The sequence below is a fragment of the Rhopalosiphum padi genome, chromosome 2 (genome assembly GCF_020882245.1).
Source record: "Rhopalosiphum padi isolate XX-2018 chromosome 2, ASM2088224v1, whole genome shotgun sequence".
NCBI lineage: Eukaryota > Metazoa > Arthropoda > Insecta > Hemiptera > Aphididae > Rhopalosiphum > Rhopalosiphum padi.
The window spans coordinates 80009966-80037347 of record NC_083598.1 but is presented as its reverse complement, the minus strand read 5'-3'; the positions used below and the strand labels follow the sequence as shown (position 1 = coordinate 80037347).

The 27382-nt window shown below is 25.0% G+C and overlaps 1 protein-coding gene across 2 annotated transcripts in view; it reads left to right on the top strand.

Annotated features, from left to right (window-relative positions):
* The window catches only part of LOC132921623 (dopamine receptor 1-like), a 202191-nt gene that overhangs the window by 57144 nt on the left and 117665 nt on the right, over window positions 1-27382 (top strand). Inside the window, exon 2 of one of the 2 annotated variants that reach the window (XM_060984747.1) lies at window positions 4969-5023. The exons of the other annotated variant lie outside the window; for it this stretch is intronic. The gene's annotated coding sequence lies outside the window, so the exon portion shown is untranslated. The remainder of the gene's footprint in view (window positions 1-4968; window positions 5024-27382) is intronic. 2 annotated transcript variants of the gene reach the window in all.

The following is a 27382-nucleotide window of genomic DNA, read 5'->3' as shown; positions in this document are numbered from 1 at the left end:
TTATTATTGATGCATAGATTTGTATAAAATATTTTAAATCGAATATGATATACAGTGAAACCTCTGAATAGCGGACACTCTTGGTCACCAACATTTTGTCCGTTATTCGGAGGTGTCCGTTATTCAGAGGGGATAAATTTTTGAAATTTATTTCTATATTAATGTACTAAGTATGTACATACATACATATATTATGTGTAATGTTATTATTTATTATTTATTGAAAATTATTACATTTTTATATTTTTACAAATTAAATATTATTATAATTACATATTATTATTTAAAATATATTTTTATATATGTTGTACATATTTTTAAATTATTTTTGTTTAAAAAAATCGGTGAGCTTTTTTTGTTTGTAATTACGATTATACATTATTACGAGAGTGCATAAGAATGTGAATACGTATTATTTTCAAATAATGATTAGGGATTTACCATTATTTTAAAAATTCCCTTGTAAAATAATGTCCGTTATTCGGAGAGTCCGCTATTCGGAGGTTTTCCTATTGAAAAGTAGTGAAAATGTCCCCGTTCCCCAAAAAACGTCCGCTATTGAGAGGTGTCCGTTAGTGGAGGTTTCACTGTATATATATTATTAGTACTATTTTCATTAAAAATCATAAATTATATATCTGAGTTGCACAACTTTAACTTTTTTTAAATTTGTCTTTTATTAGGTACTATTATTATTATAAATAATTTTACATGATATATAATACATTTAAAACAAATTTTCAATTTACAAAAATTAGAATAATGACGCTGCACCAAAAATCAAGCTTGTAGTATGGTTTAGCGATTTAGTTACAATAAGTTATAATCGTGGTTTACAATATAAATTTTAATGTTTCAAAAAAATATTTATCTAAGCGTAAACATTTTAAATAAGTATTAAATTTAAAAATTCCCGTTTTTAGACTTAAAATATATATAATATATATTTTATCTAACATTATGCTTACTCCGAACGACAGTAAAAATATTATCTTAATTTAGTAAATAACAATTGCGATGTAAAGATTATTTTTAAAGTTCTTATTATAAATGTATTTGCTTTCTAGGTTAAGTAAGTTATTGTGTCTGATGTAGTCTTACTCGTGTGAGTGTTTGGTATTGTCGTGGAAAATGGTCAGTAGTGCCTCAAATGGCCAATAGGTATATAATCTTTAACAATTTCTTAACTTGACTGACTACTGATAGTTTTAGTGGTTTTTGGTGTATTTTTTATTTTAATTATATTATCTATATTTGTATATACCACATAAAAACAAACTCAATACGCTTTCATGTCACATGCGAAAAACAAAATTTGTAGATTGATTGGAAATTGCCTTATTCGTAAAAATATTTTAAATCCACCTCTGGATTGAAGTAGTAAAATATAACACAAAAAAATGTTGGGTAACTTTTAACTTGTCAAAAATCGATAACATGTTTTGAAATTGTAAATTTAGTTTCCAGTCCTTTGACTCCGAGTCGGGTCTAATTGGATGGATTGAACAAATATACGTTAAGGTTCACTGTTAAGATGTGACCGTATAAAATAATATTTACTTAAACACTAAATGGCAAAAAGCCCGACAGTGTTAGTTTATTCATGGCTATGCGTAAGATTGTTGTGTTTAGTTTAGATAAATTAATTATTATACTGCTTGGTGTTCAGGTTTCAACAAAATCAAACTGTTCGAAAAAATGTAACATTCAATTATTGATTACTAAAATACAATAAAAATATGATTTGTTTTATGGTACAATAAAATTGCGAATTTAGAAAACTAATACGGCAATTTAAGATGAAATATTCATCACGGTAACTACTTTATATTAATATTTATGAATTTTTGATACCGAGGAAATCCAAAGTCGGTCATTTCTCAATTTATGTCATCGAGAAAATATTTTTTTAAAATAGCTTATGTAAGATATAAAAAATAAATTATCCACTTCAACAGACGTTGAATTATGACATTTTGAATTACACATCAAATATAATAATATGCATTTTTTTGTTTCCTCAGTACCTATTGAGATTTACGAGCACTTTATATTTTCGGCATTATTTCGATTTTTGATATCCATTTAATGTAATGATTAGGTATTTGAAATATTGAACAACTAAATTGATTGGACTGTATCCAATAGTTTAATATTACATACAACGAATGCAGACATATTATATGATATGTGTACAAATGTCAATATTATATATTCTCATCAATTTTAGTTTTTACACAGAACATGTCATTTATCACTTTAAACAATCATATTTAAAATTTTTTGAAACTCTGGCTTCTGTACGCATTATGTATAGATTTACTCAATTTATAATTGAAATATATTATGTCAAATTTATTAAATTATACCTATTGATTGTGTAATTAATACGAAAATAAATATATTTATGACGAATGCAATAATTCAAGAGAATTTACAATATAAGTTTTATAAAATAAAATTTAAAACTATATAATTACAATAGTTACTTAAAAACTAAGATAGTTTATAATATATGAATAGTAATATACCAATAGAATAAACCTGTAATAAAATCTAAATCATAATATTACAGTTATATAAAATGTATTTTCTTGTAATTGTTGTGCAATATTTCAAGTTAATTATGATTTGTGGATTTGTGATAAAAATAACAAAGTCACACTCTTAAAAAAAAAAAAAAAAAATAAAGAACGAGTAATTGCGAAATCGTATGGGTTATTAATTATTTTATATAATCAAAATGTTTAGTTCATTAGTTGTAAATTTAAATTAAATTATACTAATATATTGATAGACCGCAAAAATTCACAAAACGTGAAATATATTTTTATGCTTTTAGTTCTAATGCTGTATTATTTGTTACATTCCTAACGACCAAACCATATAATAGCAGAGTAGGAACGTAAGTTATAGCATGTAAAGTTTCTTTTCAACGATTAAGTGATATTTTATGTTTGGTTCCATAATGTGATTAAACTTATTTAACTTGCTACTGCCAACTATAGCATAAAAAAAAAACAAGGCAAATAAGTATACAATTAAATGTTGTATATACTTCTAAATTATTAATAAAAAACGTAAAAAAATATGTCTTAAATTTGCTAATAATTTTATATTATATCAATAATGTATTATTCGTTACATTTCTAACGACCAAACCATATAATAAAAAAGCAGAAACATATAAGTTACAGCATGTAAAGTTTCTTTTCAACGATTAAGTGATATTTTATGTTTGGTTCTATAATGTGATTAAACTTATATTCAACTCGCTACTGCCAACTAGTATACTTAAAAAAAAAATAATAATAAGGCAAATAAGTATACAATTACATGTTCCGTGTATTTTTAAATTATTTAAAAAACGTAAAAAATACATTTTAAATTTGCTAATAATTGTATAATATTATTTGATTTTAATTTTCTTATTTGTATTGATAAATTGATTTATTATTCTTTAGTAAAAAATAATAACACCGGCATTTTGTAGTTCTTAACTAAAAATACATTTTGTTATAGTTGCATAATTTTTAATTTTGAACGACCGACGTTAGAAGATCTATATTGCTATCATTAAACCCAATCTATTTGCTTTCGCTCAGTATGGCTACAAGACCTCATTAAACTGATGGAACATAATTTCACGAAACTACACGATCGCCCATCATGATAGAATAAGATAGAATGTAATCGAAAAATAATCGTTACAGAACAAAGTCCCATCAGAATCAGCGTTGGTTTATTTTTTTACACAGGTCGATAAAAATAAACATAATATTAATGTAATGGTGCTTTAAATTGATTTTTAATAATCTAATTTCAAACCAATCATATGAAAGTGTTAAATAGGTAATACAAAATCGGGGAAGTCGTTATGTTGTACAATATTAGTCAAATTTAATTCGTCACTGTAATGGATGTGATAAATATTAATTTAACCACGAATCGATTATATACGACGAAAAACGATTATGAGCTTTATTTCTAAGAGTATTTACTACGTATGTATTGTATTTATATTGGTGTTACAAATTCATATTTGTATTAATAATATAAAATACTTTTGGACTAATTTTCATCAAAAACAAAATATTACATATATTAAGTAGTAATTATTATTATAATATTACTAGTCATTGTTAAAATCAGTCAATTTACAGACAAACAATAAAATGGCGTAATAGGTTCGTGGTAAAAATAGGTTAAAAATAATTAAAATAAAGTATTATACTATAATATAAATGTTTGATGAAAATTTCAAGTAATCTATAGTCATTAATTTTAGAATTGCAATAATATACAACAAAATCGATTTTGTTGAAAGTTGTATTGTTGCGTAATTCTACTGGTTTTCTGGTTTTCTATCATTTTTGTTTTTTTAGTTGTTCCTGATAATTTAGAAAAGTATGAAGAAATTATTTCTAACCACCTTAATTATAAACTTGATCCAATTTGATACAAAAAACTACTATTGATATCAATGATTGGGCATTTTCTTACTATAAAACAATTATTTAGACATTATAAAAAAATTTAAAAAACACACATTGAAAAATCAATACATCATCGTTTCACTTAAAATCTAAGATATAAATTTAAAAAAAAATAAGTTGACAATAATAATATAATATATAAAGAGATTTACGAGACACTAAAAAATGTTATCCTTATTTTTGTACTAAAGCAGATACGAAAAAATGGAAGAGTTGCGAAAAACCGTAAAGTGTGCACATAAGTCGGTGTCATGGAATTCAGTGTTTTATTTATAAATAAGCTTAGATATTTACGTAAATAATAATAGTATCATTAATATTATGGTACATAAACAATATGTACACTATAAATATTGAAAGCGTATATTATGTGACTTTAAATTACTTTTACGTACTAATGCTTGAATATATTACACTGGGTTATAATGTTTATTATTTAATATAATTAATAATAATTATATTTTTATTTCAGGTAAACGATGGGTGACATATTGATGAAAGAATAGAACAAAATTGAAGAGTGCGTTGTATGTATTTCATTGTATTAACTATACATTTGATAATTAGGACGTACAATTTATAAATGAGTATACATGTATAAAGTATTAAATACTAATGCAATATTTTTAATGAAATAGTAAATAATACGGTTTACAACAGTATTAAAATTAAAATCGTTTTAAGGAGAAATAATGAAATCTTGATTTATTATTTTAATGTTGGACATACCGAGAAGTATTTGAATGTAATAACAACTTTAGGGAATACCGCAAGATGAAATAAGATGGACGAGAACTTACGTTGAGTGGCAGGATCAGGATAATGGTTAGGATGAGATGAATCTACTTAAAACAAAATATAAGTCTTATTATTATTTAAGACAAAGATATTTGAGATAAATAATTTTCAAACAAATTTTGATTAGCGCGGAAGTTGTTGTAAATTGTAAGCCTTTCAAGAAATGAGTACATATAATTACGTATAGGAAATATTAATATTGCTAAATCAAGGGGTTTTTAAAACATTGCAATAGACAAAGTGGTAAAACGGAGAGAACGTGATAAATTGCATCAATTATGATACCAAAGACGTAATGTTAAGGCAAGGAATAAAATGAAATGGGAGATTTTTAATGGTACAAAAATATATAAATAATATATAAATTATATGGATATGAGAAAATGAGGCATATTTTTGACTGATATAATAACGCGATAAAGTATAAAAACAATATATTTTTTTATATTTCTTTACTTTAAATATATATATATATTTTTAAATCACTGTTTTATTATTTGAGATTAAAAATAATATAAATATCATATTATATTATATATGTTAAGGTTGTTTATGTGTAAATAATTCTTGTTTAATAAATTTACTGAACAATATTGATATTTAAATGAATAATTATAATATTTGTGAAAAATAAAGAATTAATTGTTGTGTAATAGCACTTAATTATATTGTAATTTTTCACCTAAGAACTTTCAATTTTTTTAACTTTCTATTTTTAAATATCATAATTTGACGTTAATTATGAATGAATATAATGTAACTAATAACTGAAAAAAAATTGAAACAAATAAAGAATATAATATTATAACCTATAAACATATTAAACTTCACTTGGAAAGTACTTTTTGATTAATTTTATGTTGGCATTTGTAAATATTAAAATATGTCATACAATATTATAATCCTAATTGTGTTTGTATGTTTTAATTAAGTTTTAGAAGAATATGAAAAGTCCTATAATACGTATTTTAAATAATTAGTCACTGTGGTTTATAATATGAGTGTAGCATTGACTAAATTTTTAGTTGTTTGAAAATACCAATGTTTTTTTAAACATCTTGTATACACTTGAGGATTAATGTTTTTTTTTTTTTGAAAATTAACGAATGTTATCATAAAATAACGTAGAAAGCACTTTTAAATGTTGTAAATTAATTTTAAAAAAGTTTTTAAAGTCGTTAATTATTACTAACTGTAACATTTTACTGTGTGAAATTTAATTTACAATAACCAGAATTTACGGTATTTTTATTCATTTTAAATTTGTATTCATATTGTTATAAATAAATACATATATGATGAATAATTTATTAATTCGAATATTAGATTTATTTTTTTGGTGAAGTTTGTTATTAAAAATATTAATAATGAAAAAAATATATATGCCCAATTGTACTTCAAAATAGAAAAAAAAATTAAGTTTTAATCTTCGTTTAGAATATTTTGTGGAGAACGTCATTTAAAACGCCACGTATTTTTCGAAAAAATTAATATTAACATTAAACTCTCTTTTATAGAAATATAAAAACAATACCAATATCATTGATCTTTGGTACACTAATACTTTGCCGAGGGGCTTAGTCCTGGTATTTTTTTTTTTAATTATTTTTATTTTTTTAGTTAAAATTCTCGTGAATCGATTAACAAAACCGGTATATCTGTAATATTTTCATCGTGTACGTATAATATGCGTTACTAAAATATCTATTTTAGGTATACAGGGTGATCAATAAAAAGCTTTAGAAAGCAATACAATTTCACAGAGTGATCTTTTATCAAACAACACTCATTATTTCAAAGTGTTGAAAAAGAAATTTAATAATATATTATTATTACAATAAGTATTAAACATAATGTTATATAGCAAAATGGAAATTGTATAATTTGTAATCTTCTTTTTCTTTTTCTTCTTCGGTTTTAAAAGCCATTATCAAAACACGCGCCTTCTTTTGTATTTATCCCTATGTATACTTGCTGTATTCCATTGGATCCTTTTTGACTCTTCAAATATTTTTCACCTAGGGCAAGCCTCAATTAAAGTCAAGGATTTGAGTTGTTCTAGAACTCGCTATTTTTTCTGAGTGAATATATGGTTAAACTCACACCAAACCCCCATTAATGGAAAACCCAACAGGTTGGTAAATGTTTTCCGTCTTTTTGCTGAAATCGTTCGCTCGGAACTTTCCACCAGTAAGGGAATATTGTGATAAATTTATATCAGGCAATAGGCGAGACTATTTTCTCTACGTTACCACCACTATATTTACGTTATACAATTTATAAAAAATAATTATAACTTTTAAATTGTTCTTATTTAGACATACATACATTACAATTACAATATAGAAATATGTTTTTAATAATACAGTTTTCAACATAAACTTCACATATAGTTGTTTATTAATACCTACTACTACTATTGGCTCTCATATAGAATTCTCTCAAAAATCGTCTGAAAAAATTTGATGTTACTCGCTAACATTTAATTTTTAATAACCTAAAATAAATAAAAACCGTTAAATTTATAATCATCTTACCTCGCTTATCAATTGTATTGCCTAAATATTGTTGTTAAATAATTAATTAAAGGACAAATAACTGTTAGTACGCTGAAGTCATCGTTATATTGACACCACTGTAAAGTAAATGATTGACATTCTCTGCATTTCGAAGTTATTAATTCTGTTGTTGTATAGTTTTTTTTTTTTTTAACGAAGAGTTTAATAAATTTATACCTTACAACGTATGATGGTAGTAGTGCTAATGGATTTAAATAAAGGCATAATATTATAATCCAAAAGAGTAAATCGTTGGGAAATGGTCACTGTATGGTTTTTGTACAAATATAATTTAAAAATAAAATAAAGTAATATATTTTTTTAAATTTTCATCATAAACAATGTTTAAATTTGTATTATTTTTTATGTTTGTTGAGATAATTCTACATGAGTACCAGTATAAAAAACAATACAACGAAAATAAAAACACTTATATTGCAACAATATAATCCATGTAACAGAATTTATTAGGTTACTTTTTTTTTCATGCACACAATAATTTATTGTAGGTATATCAAGTTTTGTTCACCAATTGTAGTAATTTTCGTCTAGGTAAAACAATAAACAACATGTACAAGTTCTTACCAAGAAACATAATATTATTGTCTTAAATCATGCCTATATATTATAGTACATAAGAAACCACTGCATATTGTTTTCAGTTTTGATAATGAACGTTTTGAACAACCATAGCTGTAGTTTACGCACAGACTGTTATAATATTATAATGGTAGGAGGAGACTATTCTACGTTATCGTTCACCAATAGAACTACGAGTACCTACGTTAGAAAGTGAAATAATCACACCCATAATATAATCTTATGCATATTTGTTTTCATTTTTAATTAAAATTTGTATGTTGCCAATAATAACAACTGTATAGTTGTTAATACGATTATAGTCTGAAATCGTTCTAAACTTATATTACCAAATACCGTATGTGTTTTAATTTATAAACAAGATAATAGCTTCAAATTATGTCTCTAATGCGAAGAAAGTAATAATAATAATAATAATAATGTATTTGCAAACAAACAACAACATAGTTTTCATATAACATAATAAGTTTACTCATCCCCTATAAGCAGCAGCTTGTGTTGGAGGTGAGAAACTCTAAAATTAGACAATATATTATACAGGATGTCCCGTGGGGATTTACACATTGCGATATCTCCTAAAATAGGGGAGATATCATAATTTTGGTTTTTAATAAGATTCACAGGAACAAGAACTACAAATATTTCATGTTTTAATTTATTTTAATGTTTTGGTAAAAAAGTTTAAAGATATATTTTTGTATTCAATTATTTAAAAAAAATATTGAAGATAGCCATTTTTTAGAGTTCATTTTTCTGAAAATATTGACGTATCAATGTTTTAATTTAATTTATCTCTTGATTTTTAGTATTTTTTCTAATTTCAAAAATTAAGGTAAACACCTTTTTACTATGATAAATACGATAACTATATAAACTAAACAAATAATGATTAAATTATACTTAACATATAACGTTTAGATAGATTAAAGTTAGAGAAATTAAAAATATTTATTTCAAAATGTCTACTAAGTCTGTTTTTTAAAGGATTTAAGTAGATATAATATTTCGAAACAATATTGCGCGTATATCACACGTGTACACGTCATATAATAGGTACCATATTATAAACATAATAAAATAAACACTGCTAGTCGTCTGCAAGAATAATGGAAATATTTTTCTATTACTACATAATAATAGTATATAAGTAAAACACAAGTATGGCAAAATCGTATAGGTACATATTATACATATATTTATCATATATATATATTTAGTCCTTTAGAATGAAGTACTTACCTAACTGTATATATTGGATAACATATTTTTTTGAATATTGAATAAAAAAGTGTTATTTTTCAATTCAAAATATTTATTTTTTATCTTTAATTATTTATGGTCTAGAACGACGAAGACAGAGATGTATTATAATTATCTCAATACACAATTGGTTAAGTCATCTGTTGCCGTAATTGTAAATATTCTGACACGTGGGATAAAATAATAAATGTAGGTTCTTTTCCTACATAAATTATGAAAACCTTTCTCCCCTAACTCAATATTTGCTTATAACATTTAAACCATTGTTTGCAGTTTATTCGTTATCGTAAAATGTTATGCATTCATTTATGGAGACTATTGGGTTATTTTGGATTTAAGAATTATGTTGACTTAGACAACGTGATTGAAAACATTAAACGATGGACTATAAAAACAAGATATGAGTTGCAATGCTAAATAAATTACATTTTTATTTTATTTTTTTCTTATGAATGTTGAAAGAAAATTCATAAAACTAGTTTGTTGGATAACTGCATCATCTGCTGTTGGAAATCAAAACGTTAACAATTGCTTAAACGTAGACGTCTGAAAGTTTCAAAAAGGTTGCATACTATATTATATTGTAATATACGATAAATTAAAGTTCACGTGAATAGAAGTGTGGCAACTGTTTCTATGTTTGATGACAATCTTAACACAGTTATGATTTCTTACATAGAAATACATAACACAGTTCTTGATATTTCCATATCGTTGAAATTGTTATAACCGTTTCACGTCATTTGAAATATTTTATTTTATCATATACATTTTTATACGTAGAATCCTCTAAATTTCATATTACCGTCAAACGTCTATAACATTCTATGCTGTTATTTTTGGAACCAATTTTTTTAGTACTATTATTAGAAATCATAGAACTGCCTTGTGGTGGTTCATTTCAAGTTGAATTCAATAAATAATTTAATTTTAATTTTTTATACCCATAAAAAATTTGTTGTTTTAATATTTTCATACTGATCTTATATTACACTTCCAGTATAAGTTTATTATTTCTGCTACTTATTATTATTACTATTATTACTTTTTTTTATTAATATTTAAGACATTTTAACTATAATCTATTACTTTATTACAACTATACAATGTATTTATTAATTATATAAATTTTCAAATTTTAGATATTTTTTCCCTATTAAATAATATGTTAATCGTATATAATTTTGTATAAATTCAATATTTTTTTCTTTAAAATAATAAAAATAATAAATAAATATACAAACAAACAAATAATTGTATTAACAATTAAATTGAAATGGTTGATTGTAAAAGTTTAGCTAAGCGTTATAATATAATATAATATGATAATAATTATAAACTACTATGTTCAACGAGTAAAATGTTAATTAAAACGTCAACCTTTAATACATTATTTCAATAGTTTTTATTCTTTATATATAATTTATATATATGTAATATCTAAATGTAAAGTTTTTTTTTATATAAAACAATTACAATGTTGTAAATAAAAATAAGTACGTCACTATGGCACAGTTTTTCATCCACTAAGCATATTAGGACGTAACACAAAGTACAAGTACTGTCCTAGTAAATAAGTATATAGGAACTAAATTATAAATTGTTATCATAAAAATAAAACATGTAATAACTGTTAACCTATATAATATCTAGACTATTCGAATATGATAATAAATATTATCATAAAAATGCAAACAATAATAGTTGTTCAATTTATTAAAAAAATGGATACATAATTTTTGATAAGTATTGAATAAACTTGTTTAAAGATAAATATTCAACTTAATGCTATATTAGGTATGTAATATGTATACATATGTACTGATCAATATTAATTTAAATAGTCACTTGATAATATAACTTAAGTTTGATGTCGGGTAACATCTTATCAAACATATAATTAAATCTATCTTCAATATTAATATTAAAGTCTTCGAACAAAATGTTCTTGTTTATGTGAAAATTAAAGTCGGCAATGGGTACACTTGAATAAAGACCTTTATGTTATGTTTTACTTGTACACTAATGTTTCTTATCAACATTTTCAAAGTAAACACTGTACTTATTCTATCTTTAAGTAAATAACTTTTAGATTATATTACTCAATGCTGATTATAATTTTGATAACATATATGTTTTTTTTATTCTAAAACAATATAAACTACACATTGTACACATATCTAATATAAGTATAAATAAGTATAAAAGAATATAAAATCACGATAAGAAAGATTTGAAAAGAAGTATAATTTATTTATTTTTTGATTCTTAATAGTCTAAAATGTCATTTTAGTGTCATTGTATAATGATATTATGCGTCGTTATTACAATTGAATTCGTTTCAGTCGCTCAAAATTAAATTGTACCTAAAATTCTTAGATTGTCATCAATATGACGGCGTTTGAGCATGTTTTTTATAAGAATATATCATATTTAATTAAACAAATCATTATTTATTGAAATCATTATAGTAAGTGACATTTTAAATAATTTAACGCGGGTGAATAGAAATATTTAATTAGAGTAATACTTTTTTTTATTCTTCGAGTATGATTTATGAACATACACACATAAAAGTTCAAAATGTTGGCTATTTCCTTGATGCGAACTGTTTTAAATATAAAACAAATTATGGTAGTATCTAAAAACAAAATTTCTTTGTTGCCATTCGAAGGCATGAGAAACGGCAGTAGTATGCCGGATTATAAGCGCAGGCACAGGTAACCCTTTTCCACTCGTATATAAAGACGGCGTATAAAACGGTGGTAGTGGTATAGCCACGCATATACCCTAAAAGTGCAGAGAGGAAATCCTTTAGACATCAGGTCCATAATAAATATGTCAAGAAGATTTATGGCCGATCAGCACCATAGTGCGAGCCATTTTGTCCTCTTGCGACGGCTCGCCGGTTATGTGGTAAAACTTTTCGACAAAATCACATTGTATTTGCCAATATTTGCCGAAATAGTCATAATTCGCACGGAGAGACGTAATAAAATGTACACATATTTATAAAATATGCACAGAGTTACGGTTATATCTTTATAAATGCATTATAATATTATAATTAAAAAGAAGATTGAATTGATTTTGATTTAATTTTAGTTTTTAGAAAACATTTTTGCGTATTTTCTACCATCGTTTGAGGTCGTGGGGAAGGACTTAAAACTGAAAGACACTCGTCATTTTAATCCATATCCGCCACCAATCCAACAATTTTACCCTTTGTTCACGTGAAATCCCCGTTCGGATGCGACTGTGATGCGTTCCATCACGAACCAATGGTCTGTGGGTAATTGGAATAACTTTGTGCACAAGTATAAAAACTAACCTTTTCTGATAGCATCGATGCAGTTAAAACATAATGACTTTTTGGTTTAAAACGATTCTTTCAAAGAAATCGTCCGAGTAATTCAATGAATGGTATAGAAGTAAGTTGAACGAGAGGAAATCGTTTTAGGACACAGTCATAAATTTTGGAATATGTCCAACAAAATATGTAATATCTTTGTTCAGTATTTAAAGTTGTACAAAAATTTTATTTCTTTGTCTTCATCACGGTTAATTTCTAATTTTTAACGAATATTTTTATTGTCTTCTCACAAAGAACACAAAGAATGAAAAACTGTTTAACATTAGATTACCAAAAAAAAATCAGTCAGTCGTTGTTATTTATTTGATCTGTAGAGTAAAATATGTTACTTAAATATAAATAATAATAATAATAATAATATAAAACCAATAAACTTTTTCGGGAAAAAAAATAAAAATAATAAAAATATATTGTTATTGCAGATGTTTTTATAAAGTTTGATATTTAAATCAAAATACATCAAAATATTTTCAAACTAAAATATATTAATTAAAATACATTGAAATTAATTAATTATTAATATTGGTTATCATAAAAGATGAATTACTGTTTATTATATTATATTTTTTTTTTATAATTTAGTTAACTATTTATTGTGTAAATATTTTAATATAACTTAATATATGATGCATAATACTTTGTAAAAATAATAAAATACTATTAATTAATAGTTCTAGTTATATTTATTATAATTTATTATTATAAATTGTATAGAATGTATCATTTAATAGTAATAATTAGTTATTGGACATCTATTAATTTATATTAATTTTTAATTTTTTAAGTCATAACGTTTAAAATATTTTTAATATTATAAAAAAATGTATAAGCTATTTAATAGTAATAGGAAACAATAATTATATGAAAAATACTTAATTCAAAAATGTGATATTATTAATTATCATAATATTAATACCAAGCATTATATAACAAGAATATTAACATAATAATAACTTCTTAAATTGAGAATTTTTTTTATATACACATATATATTTTATATAAGCAGTTAAAATACTTAAAATTTCTTCAATTATTGTTGATACATAGAAGATAATTAGTAATTTTTAATTTGATAATTTTTTTATTTTGGTATAATAGTGAAATACAAAAATATATTCAATAGTCATTATTTAATTATTATAGTATAATATGGTATACATTCTCACGTAATATTTGAAAACGGTTTACTAATATTTTTTAAAAAGGAATTTTCCCTTTTCGTGGTCAGCATGATAATTTTTCGATTTCAGACATATTTTCATCATTCTAACTTTATGAACGTGAAGAAAATAATATAATGAGTTTTTACGATCTGTCAATTTTTTTTTTTGATCTGAATTTTTTGATTTATGGCATTTTTTTAACTGCTGATTAGTTTGATTACATTTTTGAAACTTAATAATTATAAATCAAGACAAATCTTATGTAAATGCAAATAAATACATAATTGTGTTTAAATTTAAAGAATAAACATAACTTATTTTTTAAATTTACACCTAAACAAATTTACTGTATACAATTATCTAAGTATTTTTTTTTGTTAAGTTTCAATAAAAATATTTTAAATTATTATCATTTATTACCTATCTAACTCTTTTAATTTTAGAATTAAGTGATTTAATGATAAATGTTTATTAAATTATTCATTACTGTTGTTATTATTATTTTTTAATATTTAATACAAATATTGGTTTTTTATAAATTATATGATGGTGGTTGTTGTCTTGGTTTGATATCGTTTTTATGGATAGTGCATTTCAATTAGTATTATTATTGTATTAAGATCATTGGTAAATTATGTTAATGAAAATATTTAAATATTATAATATATACATATAACATAACGTACATCTCAGATTCAATTTCTTTAAACATTGTTGATACTTGATATAATTTCTTAACAAAGTTAACTAAAACATAAATATTGTACTTAAATAAAAACTTAAGAAAAAAGTGCAGCAGACTTATGTTTTTTTTTTATTTTCAAGAAGAAATTGGATCGGGAAGTACAGAAGAGGGCATAAATGAGTTTTGCAGCAGTGACGTTCATTTTCATTTAAAGTGCGAATGTAGTTTGCTTATAAAGACACAGCGATTCACGGAAGTTTCAATTTTGAATTTCCATATGTAAATTGGTTTAAAAAAAAAATAAATATTTTAGACTGAGAGTTTTCGACGAACTTGAGAAAAACTATAGTTGGTTGTAATATTCAAATTATTTGTGCAGCTTAAATATCAAATCTTTTAGAACGTTGAGTAAAATTAATAAAAAAAAATAATATATATATATACATACGAAATATTTATAAAAAAGTAGTAAATTGTGAAGTATTTGTTTTTTAAATTCTCATTTTAAAGGTGAATACATGAAGTATTAACTGTCATATCAGAATGAGAAACACGTACAAAAAAAAAAAAAAGGTGAAGCTTATATATTTATAACAAATGTGTCCTATTTTTGGAAGCTATTTGAACAGAATAACGCTGAATACAATAATATTAAAAATATAATAAAAATAAACACAAAACCAACATCGACCTCTCAATTTTAAAACCTAAGATATATCTGATAAAAAAAAAAAATAACGTTGCATACACGAGTGACGGGTGTTAGCTTAGGATAACCTAACATATTAAAATATTATTAAAAAACCTACTTATTTATTTTTATTAAAAAAACATCTATCATCTTAACATAGCCGTTCGTTTGAAATATAGGAGATAAAAATATTTTTAAGAACCATTGAAAAATGTTTTGCCGTCAAATCGTTTGATCTTCAGATCCCCTTGTCTTTTTAGTTTGAACGATAGTTACAACAATAATGGCTATCTAAATAGAAACTGCTTTTAGAAATATTTGTGCCGTTCTAAATTTTGTTGAAAAGACTTAATCCACTTTTATAACTAAAAAAAATGTATTAGCGAGTTCAGTTATGTAGGAGCATTTAAGGTTCGGTGTAAAGGATAACCACCTTTATTGTCTAGCAGCCAGCTTAGTAATCTAGTTGTTACTCGTTAATGCAACATTATATCTTTGGTAACTTTATACAGAATGATTCACCACGCATGCTCACTTTTCATGTTTTCCTTTAATAATTAATTTATTAAAATGTTGATACTTGGAATTCGTGTGTACCAGTATATAGATACTTATAAAAGCCATATTTTTTATATATATTTAGATTTTGTATGCATTGTATGGAGTGTCGATTTATAAACTCATTTTTTTCAAATGAGAACCATAATTTATTCACTGTAATTTATTAAAACGATTTTTTTTTAAATTTTATATAAACGGCCTGTTTTTCAAATATTCTTACACACACACACACACAAACGTATACCTATCGATGAGAAAACAATCGTTTATATGGTGATAAAACGATCAATTTATCGTACACGCGTATAGTGTCATATTGTATTATTATAAAACGCAAAACGAAATATATATTATTGTCATCGTTTGTACAGCGATAAAATATTATACCGCAAACGGGCCGGAAAACGGCGGCATTCAAATGAGTTGCGTGTAGTACGCGCGCACACCTAATATACGTGTCGCCGGCGTGATGGCCGCGGACGGTTCGAAAACGGCTAGCGCGCAAACGATTTGCGGATCACCCGCGACCGACGAGAAAACACTGCTGCACCGAGTCGGCACACACACACACACACACACACACAACGAACGTCTCACGCGTTGACAATATTATAATATATTATAATATTATATATTATTATTACGCCGTCGCACGCGAGAGAGGTGCAGAGCATGCCGCCCGACCGGTGGGAGAGGCGTTTACCAATCTCCTCCTCCGCAACAAGCGCCGCGCACATACGGAGTGTTTAACCGGCAACACCGCGCGATAATCACCTCGTGTAATGGGATTTCTTCTTCGACTGTTTCGACGCGGCGGCGGTGTACGCTATATATCGGTGTGTACAGTCGGAAGAGGCCGCCGCGCCTCGCTGAGTTTTATGAAATATTTAATCAATGGGCAGCTTTTATTTGGACGTCGTCGTCGTCGTCGTCGTCGGGTATAAGCCCCGCGATGTTGTACGACCATACTGCAGCAGTACACCATCAATCATCGCAGCAGCGCGAGCGAACGCCCGTTGGATTGCTAATACGTCGTCATCGTCATCGGCGTAGTCGTCGTCGTCACTGCCTCCGTCGCCGCCGCCGCCACCACTCCCCGTTCACGCCGTTATTTTATTATTATTATTATTATTATTAGCTCTTTCGCCGGTTTAATTTTCACCGTTATTATTTCCTCGTTTTATTAATCAGCCACTACCCGATAAAACCGTGTTGCCGCTGCTGAAATCTTTCTCGCCCTCTCCTCCTCCTCCTCCTCCTCCTCATCCTCCGTCGATCGCTCTACCGCTCAATTCCTACGATAATAAATAGCTGAAGAGTACGAAACGAGAATGAAAAAAATGTTTAGTGGCTATAATGTAATGACGATAAGGAGCGACGTATTTAAAGGACCCCGGGGTAAGGATGGCTTTCGCCTCGGGTGGCACTTTTTTATGTAAACATAATATCTGCTCGTATAATTTCTACAATATTTCTATAAATATTTATAACACAACAATCATTTAACTCTTACGATCCGAGATCATGATAATATTATCACAGTTATTAGAAATTATTTTTGTTTAACGTGTGCCTATATTGAACATGTAATTTATTTTTAATTAATTATTTCCACACGCTAGGTAGTTATTAATTTCTATTCCTTATTGTGATTTAGTAAAAACGCTATTTATTCTGCTCATGAATTTGTTTTTCTTATTTAATTATATAACAAGCAGAAAATATATTTTTACTAACAACAATTAAAATTTATAAAGAAAGGGCTGCGTAAAAAAAAATAAATGACAATAGGACACGGAGTTCTGAATAGTTGCTTTGAACTTGAGTATTTAGGTGTATACTTGTATAATATGGTATACCTTTTGGTGTACCGTTCTCGAGCGTTTTTTTTTTTTTTTTTAAAGGTAATATTAATTAATTAATATATTTATTTATTATAAATTCACGGGACAGGTCGCGTGTGTAATATTACACTATTATAAGCAGCTACAGGTATACAAACAATTAATAACAATAATTTACTGATTTTACTGACAAAATTGGCGCGTGCCGTATGATGGAAATACCTATAATATATGATCCAATATACGGAATTCAATATATCATTAATTCTACTAGTGATGTTGATACTAAATTTTACAAAATTTATTTAAGTATTATTATTAGATTTGTGCTGGTTTTTGAAAACCGAGAAAGTGTCGATACCGATAGGAAAAGTAGATTCCAAAACTGATCTGTTCTCGTCATCAGATTTTGTTCTTAATTTTTTTGTACACAGTTAAAATAAAGGAACATTTTATTATGATTTATAACATACACAGATTTGATATTATGTTACTACGGTCTTGCCTTGAAATTAAAAATTTTAAAAATAGGAACAATTAAAAAAAATAATACAAATTAATAAATATTAATTTTTAATAATACTTATAGATTAATTAAATATAAACAAATAACATATATAATTGAATTTTAAATTTAAATTTATAAAATTATGATATTAAAATAATTTATTTGTAATAACACTAATAACTTATAGCGTTTCATTTATTATAATTAATTAATAAATATAATCATTAATCATTAAGTATTTTCAAAACTAAAATATAATAACTGGCAATTTTTGGTTTGTGTAAAATATAAGTTTTTACTACAAGAAACAATAATATTTTCACCTTGAACAGATTCAGTTTATTTAGTGTAAAAATGAGAATCAATACCGATAGAAATTACATTAGATTCAATATCCAATGGTACACCTAAAGACAATTTTTAGGAACTAACCTAATAAAAAACTGGAAAATCGAAACCAATTCATCCCAATTATTTTATTAAGCAATATGATAGTATCATTTTGTTCTAATAAATAATATAGGTATGTTTTGTGTTGTATGTTATTATTTTTTTTTAAGAACATAATATATACCGTAAATTATAATATCAATATAATAATAGAACTAGAGAATTTGTCTGTGAAGTGGTCGTGTCAGTTTTTATTTTATTTTTTAACCCCGTCATGCCCGGTCATGGAATTGATCAAGTATATTTTATCTCACTGACGAGTATTAATCGCTGTTAAGCAAAAAATAAATAAATATAAATAACGCTCTCGATAAGAAATAGGTAATTTGTTTAATACTTAATACGTATTATATTTTTGTCTGTCTAACCTTTAGCCATGTACAATAAATAACATTTATTCTCATAATATTATTATAAAATACACGCGTGGTGGTACATTATTTATAGTTTTAGAGTTATTCCATCAACACATTTTTTTAAGTAAAATATAGTAATTCATCAATAAAACAATTGATGTTATTTTACATTACTAAAGCACCAAGAAGAATTTATTATCGGTATTTGTTGTTAAAAATTAATAGTGATGGTTAATATTGACGGTATTGGCATACCTATAGATAATAATATTATATAGATATAACAGTATAATCGTTTTACTTATTTACAATGTTATTATGAAGGTTTCGCGAAAATAAATCACATAATATTCAATTGGAATTTGAATGTATATACATTGGAATATTATGTTTATACGATTATCAGATTTAAAATTTAAATAACCTACTAAAAAGTTACATAATATCATGAGTATGCAATTGGGAGTGTAATAAAATATATTTTTGAAATTAAAACAGAAAATTGATTTTTGTTTTTTAACTAGTTACTGAAACAGCTGGTATTTCGTAATGTCAACTTGTATTTAGTTGATTAGTTCAACTTAAAATACTTAAAATACTTTTATTTAGATTATTAATATAAATAAAAATTATAATTGAATACATAATGTGTATATCTGTACGACAAAATATGTTAACACATATTTCAAGTAATGATGTTTAATGTAAATAAAGGAAATACCCAATACTATTTAAAACTAACAACTTAAAATACTTAAAGATATTAAGAATGTTCTCAAAACCTTGTTTTTACTAATTAGTATAGATACAATTAATCAATAATAACCTCAAAGGATTTATTAGTTTTATTTTAATTTTTACCGTTTATATTAGTGTTGAAAATTGAAACACGTATTTGAACAAAAAAATTATTTATTTAATTTAAATATTTAAAAAAAAAAAAATGTATTATGTATTAATTTATCTACTTATATATCATAGTAAGCTATCGTGGAATTTTGAATTTGCACAATTTTGTTTTACAATTGCACAAAATAAAGGTTTTTTTTCCGATTATGACAACAATGAATCCATTTATATATATATGTACATATATATTTAATCATGTGCGAATATGATTCATTAATTCTTCATAATTAACATCAAACTAAAAATCTTGTTTGATTTAATGGCATATATATATTTTTTTTTTTTTAATTGGCATTTAATACATTTATCTTTATAACACAAGTCTTAAAAAACGGTTTATACAACTACACGAATAAAGGTGTTGAATGCGTGGAATTATATTAAAAAACGATTATTAAACATTGATATTAATAAATTTATGAATGTATGTCAACCAACACCTTGGATAACATTTGATACTATGTAGATATTAATCAGAAAATAGGGATGTTTGTTACAAACACTGAAAAAATATCACAAACATATTTTTTCCTTTAATATTATTTGTTCCTATAATACAGTTAACAGTCGGTTGCTTGAAGTTTAAGTTGAGGGAGGAGGGAATTCAAGTGAATAAAAATCAAAAACCAATAAAATATTTAGAGTTTGAAGTAGAATTTTGAATATTGAAAAATCGTCGAGAATTTCGACGTATCAATATGGTCCGAGAGTCAAATTTATTGCCATGTTATTATTATTATTTGTTATTGGTTTTTAAGGTTTCAGTTCTTCCTTATAAATTGTTCGGTTATTTCTGTAAGTTTTTGTTTTTTTTTAAACCTTCATTGTTAACTTTGGCGTATTTTACATTGTGTACAAGCGAATTAATAAAGTTTATAGTTATGAAGTTAAAAGTTCATGAAAAGCAGTAGTTCATACATTTTATCATTTTTAAAATGACATCTTATATAAAAATCTTATTTATTAGATATGTTTTAGAAAAAATAATTTGATATAATTGCTGATATGAAGGTTACATTTAACCACTATTGAAATTTTCTTTGAGAGGAGTAAGCGAGCAATATTTTTAACTATAAATCTTAAACTTAAGATCAAAAAGAAAAATGATGAAATTGTATTTGATTTTATAAACTTCAATTATCAACGAACATTTTTTGATTTTACATTCTTTAATAATTATAGAATAATTTATTAAAATAGTTTCATATCTTTAAAAATGTATTTTATTTCATAAAATACAAAAATAGAAATATTTTACCTACAAAGATTTAAAAAGAACGGCTGTTCTTCGAAGAAAATGTCTTTTAAAATATAGTACAAAACTCATTCTTATATTATTAAATAAGACGGTCCAATAAATCCTGATTAAGGTCAACTGGTCTTTGTATAGAGACCCTTTTAGGTTTTAACATTAAATAATAAGGTATTATACTCTATTGTGCGTAGTATTGAACCATGTGCATTTTTAAACTATAAAATGGCAATGAATTAAAGTAAGTGTTGTAGTAAAATAAGTATTAATATATTAGTTTATATTGGCTTTTATTTTGGAGAAAATATATTAAGTCGTTTCCCCCAAATTCTTATATCTGTGAGTGTTTTTTTTTTTTTTTTAATAAAAACTAGTACTTAATAATATCAAGTTATAGAAAAATAAATTACGAAAATGATGGTATTGCAGTTATTGGTTTCGTGCTGTCGATTTTCATTGAGTACATAATATATTATAATTTGTCAATGTTTTTAACAAAATAAAAAAAAAAATTACACACAATATATGTATTATAACTCATTGTTTTTTTTTTGTTAAAAGCATTGATAAATTATTGCATTAAAACACATTAACACATCAAATACTTATGTTCAATTTCCATCGATAAAGTGGAATACGTTTCATATCAATCAGAAAATTTATTTTCAATGTCCATGTTTAAAAATAAAAATGTTTAACTATCTTTAAATTTAATAATTTAGGCAAACGATATATTTGTTTATTAACATATTTTGATTTTTTCTTATTATTCTATTGATTTTGCTTGGCTTTGTGCACAATGCGTTAGACAGCACTAAAATCATTCTTTTTAACTGAAACAATTCAACAATATTATTTGTCAAGTAAGTAATTGTCTAACGACTAGCACCATTAGAGCCGTTTCATAATATTTCGAAGCCAGGATAAAATTAATTCTGGGCTCTTTCATACGATATGTTAAAAAAAAAATACTCTCAGGGATTTGAAAAATGTTAAATAATGTGACTAAGGTCATTCGAATTTATGATGTTGGTGTAATGTAACTGTTATAGTTATAGTATTAAAATAATAATATTAGTCGTTTGACACTAAACAATGAATAAATAATAACAAACATTTAAGTATTAAACATTGAATGAGTCCATAATCAATCTACTAATGAATAAATTATAATTATATTATATTATTATTTAATATTTACTGCCCAACTGCTGAGTCGCGTCGATATTAATTGTAATACCGAATTTATATGAAGAATTTGGGTTATTTTTTTTATTATTATGTGCATTCCAATATCGTGACAATAATAAATTAAAATTACATTCAAATAATTAGAATTACCGAAAACGTAATTTACTTTTTAATTACATACTACAAAAACGAAATACAATTATATTATTGATATTTCATGAAGAAACATATTTTATAAATAATATACTTTAATAGGAAAGCTTATTAAGAATATATGTAACTATAAATACTTAATTAACTACACGCGCTTTATCCGAACACTATATACTGTTTTTCATCATATCTATTTAGGTTTGGTAAAACAGAATACTTAACCTACCGGTTCAGTAGAGACAGAAACATCGATGTTTAACACACTTTTCTAATATGATGCACGTACATGCAGATGTGTAAAGCGAATTCAATAATCCGATCAGATTTTGAATCAATAAATATGGTCGACCTGATGCTGCTATATCCAATAAATAATTGGAAGATCAGTGGTTAAATCATAACGGACATAATGAAGAGAAATAAGGAAAAGGAATAGGATCGTTAGAAAGTAAAAAAAAAGGCATGAAGAACTACAACACTTAATAAAGTAACTTCCTGTGTACTTAAGGAAAAATCTGAAAAGCTATGAGATAGAACCTTCATAATAATATTAATAAATTGTACATTTAATATGATGAATTAAGTGTGAATGCAGTTTTTGATAAACGACGGGACTGGGGGGTGAAATGACTACCGTCGGTACAACCTATCGACCATCTAGATTTCAAATTTATAAAAAATATATATAATTATTTAAACGATATACGTTCCTAGATTACAAAAAAATAAATATTCGAAAGATACCATTGTAAACAACTATTGTCGACTTGCAAGACATCAGGTGCCTCAAACACTTGAAACTATACGACTTAGTTTATGTCACTTATTAGGCTAAGAAAAGGATTATATCTCATAGGAGATATAACTCCAAAAATGTTGATTTGTCCATGTAAATATATTTATATATACATATTATATTTTAAGTAATTTATTGGTTATTATGCATACTCATACGTTTAAAGACTTCTGGTATTTTATTGATTTAATTTTGTAGTTAACTATATTTATTGTGTGTTTTACATACGATTATTCCGTGTACGTATAAAATAACTACAATGTCAAGTTAAACATTGTAAATGAGCATTTAATGTAAAGTATACATTTTATGGACGTCATATCGATCATATATATATCAGATCGTTATATACTATGAAAACTTTTAATTTAAACCTCTATAATATTTACATACTTATGAGAAATTTCTCGTTTTAAGTTAATATAGTTTGAGAAGTACTTAAAACCGTGTTCGCTTATTGCGATACATTACAGTTATCTGACCTCCCATCTTTCTAAAAATACCACTATATCAATAATTGTAAAACAATGTTATATGATACACTTGCCGTTTTTGAAAACACATCCAATTATAAAAGTTAGCTCGACATTTACAAGATCGATACAATTGTTTTTATTCCATAGTGTATAAAGACGATAATTTTGTATTCAAGTTACTCACTTTGAGTACACTTTGTTGGAGAAACAGGTAGGTAATACATTATTTAAAAATAGCAATTTAACTTGTTTAATGCAAATACATATTTGAAAATTTAAATTAAAGACTAGGACACAAATACTAACAGCATTTGATATTCAAAAATCGTATAAAAAATACTTTTAAAAGGTGATATTAATTTATAAAAAAAATAATAATGTTATTTACATGTAATATCGTGTATCCTAACTGTTTCTATAAATTTATAAATAGTTGTTTTTTTATCTGTAACAACAACTAATAGAACAGTTAGGTTTTATAAGGCTGATTGGAAAAAAAATGTATAACTGCTTTTGGTTGTTTCTTTCCCAAGTACCAGATATTTATTTTTAAATTAAAATTTTGGTAAATCGACAAAAACGACGACAGTATAATACGTATGTAATATTGTTATGTGCATATTTAAGTATCTGCAGGACTTGATTAAACGAAACCACAATATTGTACGCAAGTGTTGTACTTACCATGTACACACTTCGAATGGAATGCGAGTGCATTTTGGGTCGGATTCCTGTACATTTGGTTAAAAGTTTTATTATACACATTGTACGTGCATATTAAACATATACGAGCGAAAATAAACACTGTGATTTTAAGATTTTAATGGCCGTCGTGTGGCGGCAATGGCGTACTTTGACATTAGTTTGAATGCGAGCCTTTTGCAGTAGGTATACATATTTAGTGCGCCGTGACCTCGGTTGATATGATGATAATATTTTCTCGTTCGGTAAATAATAATAGTAGTAGGTACATAATAATATAATAGTAATATGTGGACCTGCGTTTGACGCGTCTGCCATCGCCTTTCCGATTTTCTGTGGGTTACCGCGCCCCGTGTTAATACATTAACTAAACTTGCATGGTTTTGAATTTTCGAATGCCCGTGACAAGTAACAACAAGTGATAGTAATTGTTGGCACGTTATTGTTCCCCCGGGATTGGCGGTGACAGGGTGATGAAATCGAAGCTACACACAGCTATGCGTTATTTGGAAGCGCGGGTGACGATATATTATAGTATTATTTCTATGACTATGGTTGAAATGTTGTAACGAAGGTCCGGAAATAAGTGTGCTTTTACGTTGTAGTGTAGAAATGAGCACAGAGTACATTCCATTTTGTAATAGTTTTATTTTATGGTAGCGACACGATAATTATAATGCACAGAAGTCAATTTCCAATTGATGGACATATAGGGCGTATATTATTATGTTTGGTTAGTGGTTATTTGCCTTTATTGCTTAACCTAATGTATTTAAATATAGGTTTGTATAATAGATATACCTTTATTTTCAACATTCATATTTACTTATTAAACTTCATATCGTTAATAAACATAAATACAATAAAAGTTACTTTAAGTATACGCTTAATACATATTAAAGTACATTATATTATTAACTTAGAATTATAAATAATATAATTATGTTTTTCTGGAATTAATAAAATTAATATTTTTTACGTAGGTGATATATTTTACCATGTATAATTATTTATAATACAATATTATATTTTTAAATACAAAATAAACATAATTGATTTTCCATATTTTTTTTTAGTTTTAAATTTCCTTTAATATTAAACATAATATATCTATAGTAGTTTTTAAATTAATAAAAAATATCAATTAACGCTTTTATTTTTTAAACATGTTTTAATAACATTTTTTTTTTTGATTTCAAAAGGCCTAGTTTCGTATAAATATAATATAATAGGAAAATTAATAATATTTAGTAAAAATGATTCAACGAAATCAATTTAAATATTACTCGATTCAATAAATTAATAGATTTTTTTATGTCTTTTTTAGTAACAAATTTTCTTTATAATTTTATAAATAATTTAAATAATTTTTAAAATAATGCACGATTCAATAATGCTAATTCAATATAAAATTTACTAGGATGAAAATTAATAGCTTTTATGATAATTTGATAAACAATAATTTAAATCAAAAATCATAATTATATTTATTGAAATTATTTTGTGTTTACACAGTACCCATGACCGTGTGTTAGGTTACATAACTTTATTTTAAATACATTAAAAAAATATATCATTTTACTAATTACATTGTGTTACACGTATATTATTAATTTAATTTTTATTAAAAACATTATGCATTCGCCAACCCCATTTAGTAGGTACTAATTTTTGTTTTATCTATTTGCAAATAATTAGTGTGTTATTTGTGTGAATTTCTGCGAAATTTTTGGAATGTGTATGTACCACTCGTTTTACTGGAAAAAATAAACTTTAATCTGGAATTCAGGAATTATTTCTTTATGTTTCCTTCGTGTAATAATGGTGAATTCGTAAAATATAATTTTAATATTATATTGAATATACTAGATAAATAATAAAGGGTTGGTATTATATAAATTAATGATCAGGCATTGTTTTAAATATATAATGTTAAACACATGTTGTATCATTAACAAGAACTACGGTTTTTTATTGTTTAGTAGCGTGTTTTGTAGCACGTGATATTTATATTATTTGGAAGTTTAGCGTGTCTAGTAGTTTTTTTAAAGTTGATTATAAAATATATAGATAGACATTATTAAACCACTATATTTTAAGCAAAGAAACAGCAAACAATAATTATTATTTATTTTATGCAATGAATTGTAATTATCTTAATTTATTTACTATGTAACTTTTGTTAACATAAAACACTTTCAAAACAACTATTATTATTTAGGTTTTTGAAAAAATATATATTTATATTTACACTTTAATTTTCACTTTGAAGGACGTGGAAATTTTATCAGGAATATTTATAACATAAGCAAAATATTTTATCACCTTTTTTAGAAGCAAAATATTTTTTTGAATATTTTGATTGACGTGTAAATAATAAAATATAAAATATTTAATTAATTTGTTATTATTTATAAGAATTCAAAGTTTAAAGTACCTAATGGAAACGAGACTCAAGAATTCGTGGTTAATTGTTGTGGTTAGTAATATTCTATTATGTTATTTTTCCTTCAGACATAATGCATATTTTATGCTTTGCAATTTGTATTTACCATTTATT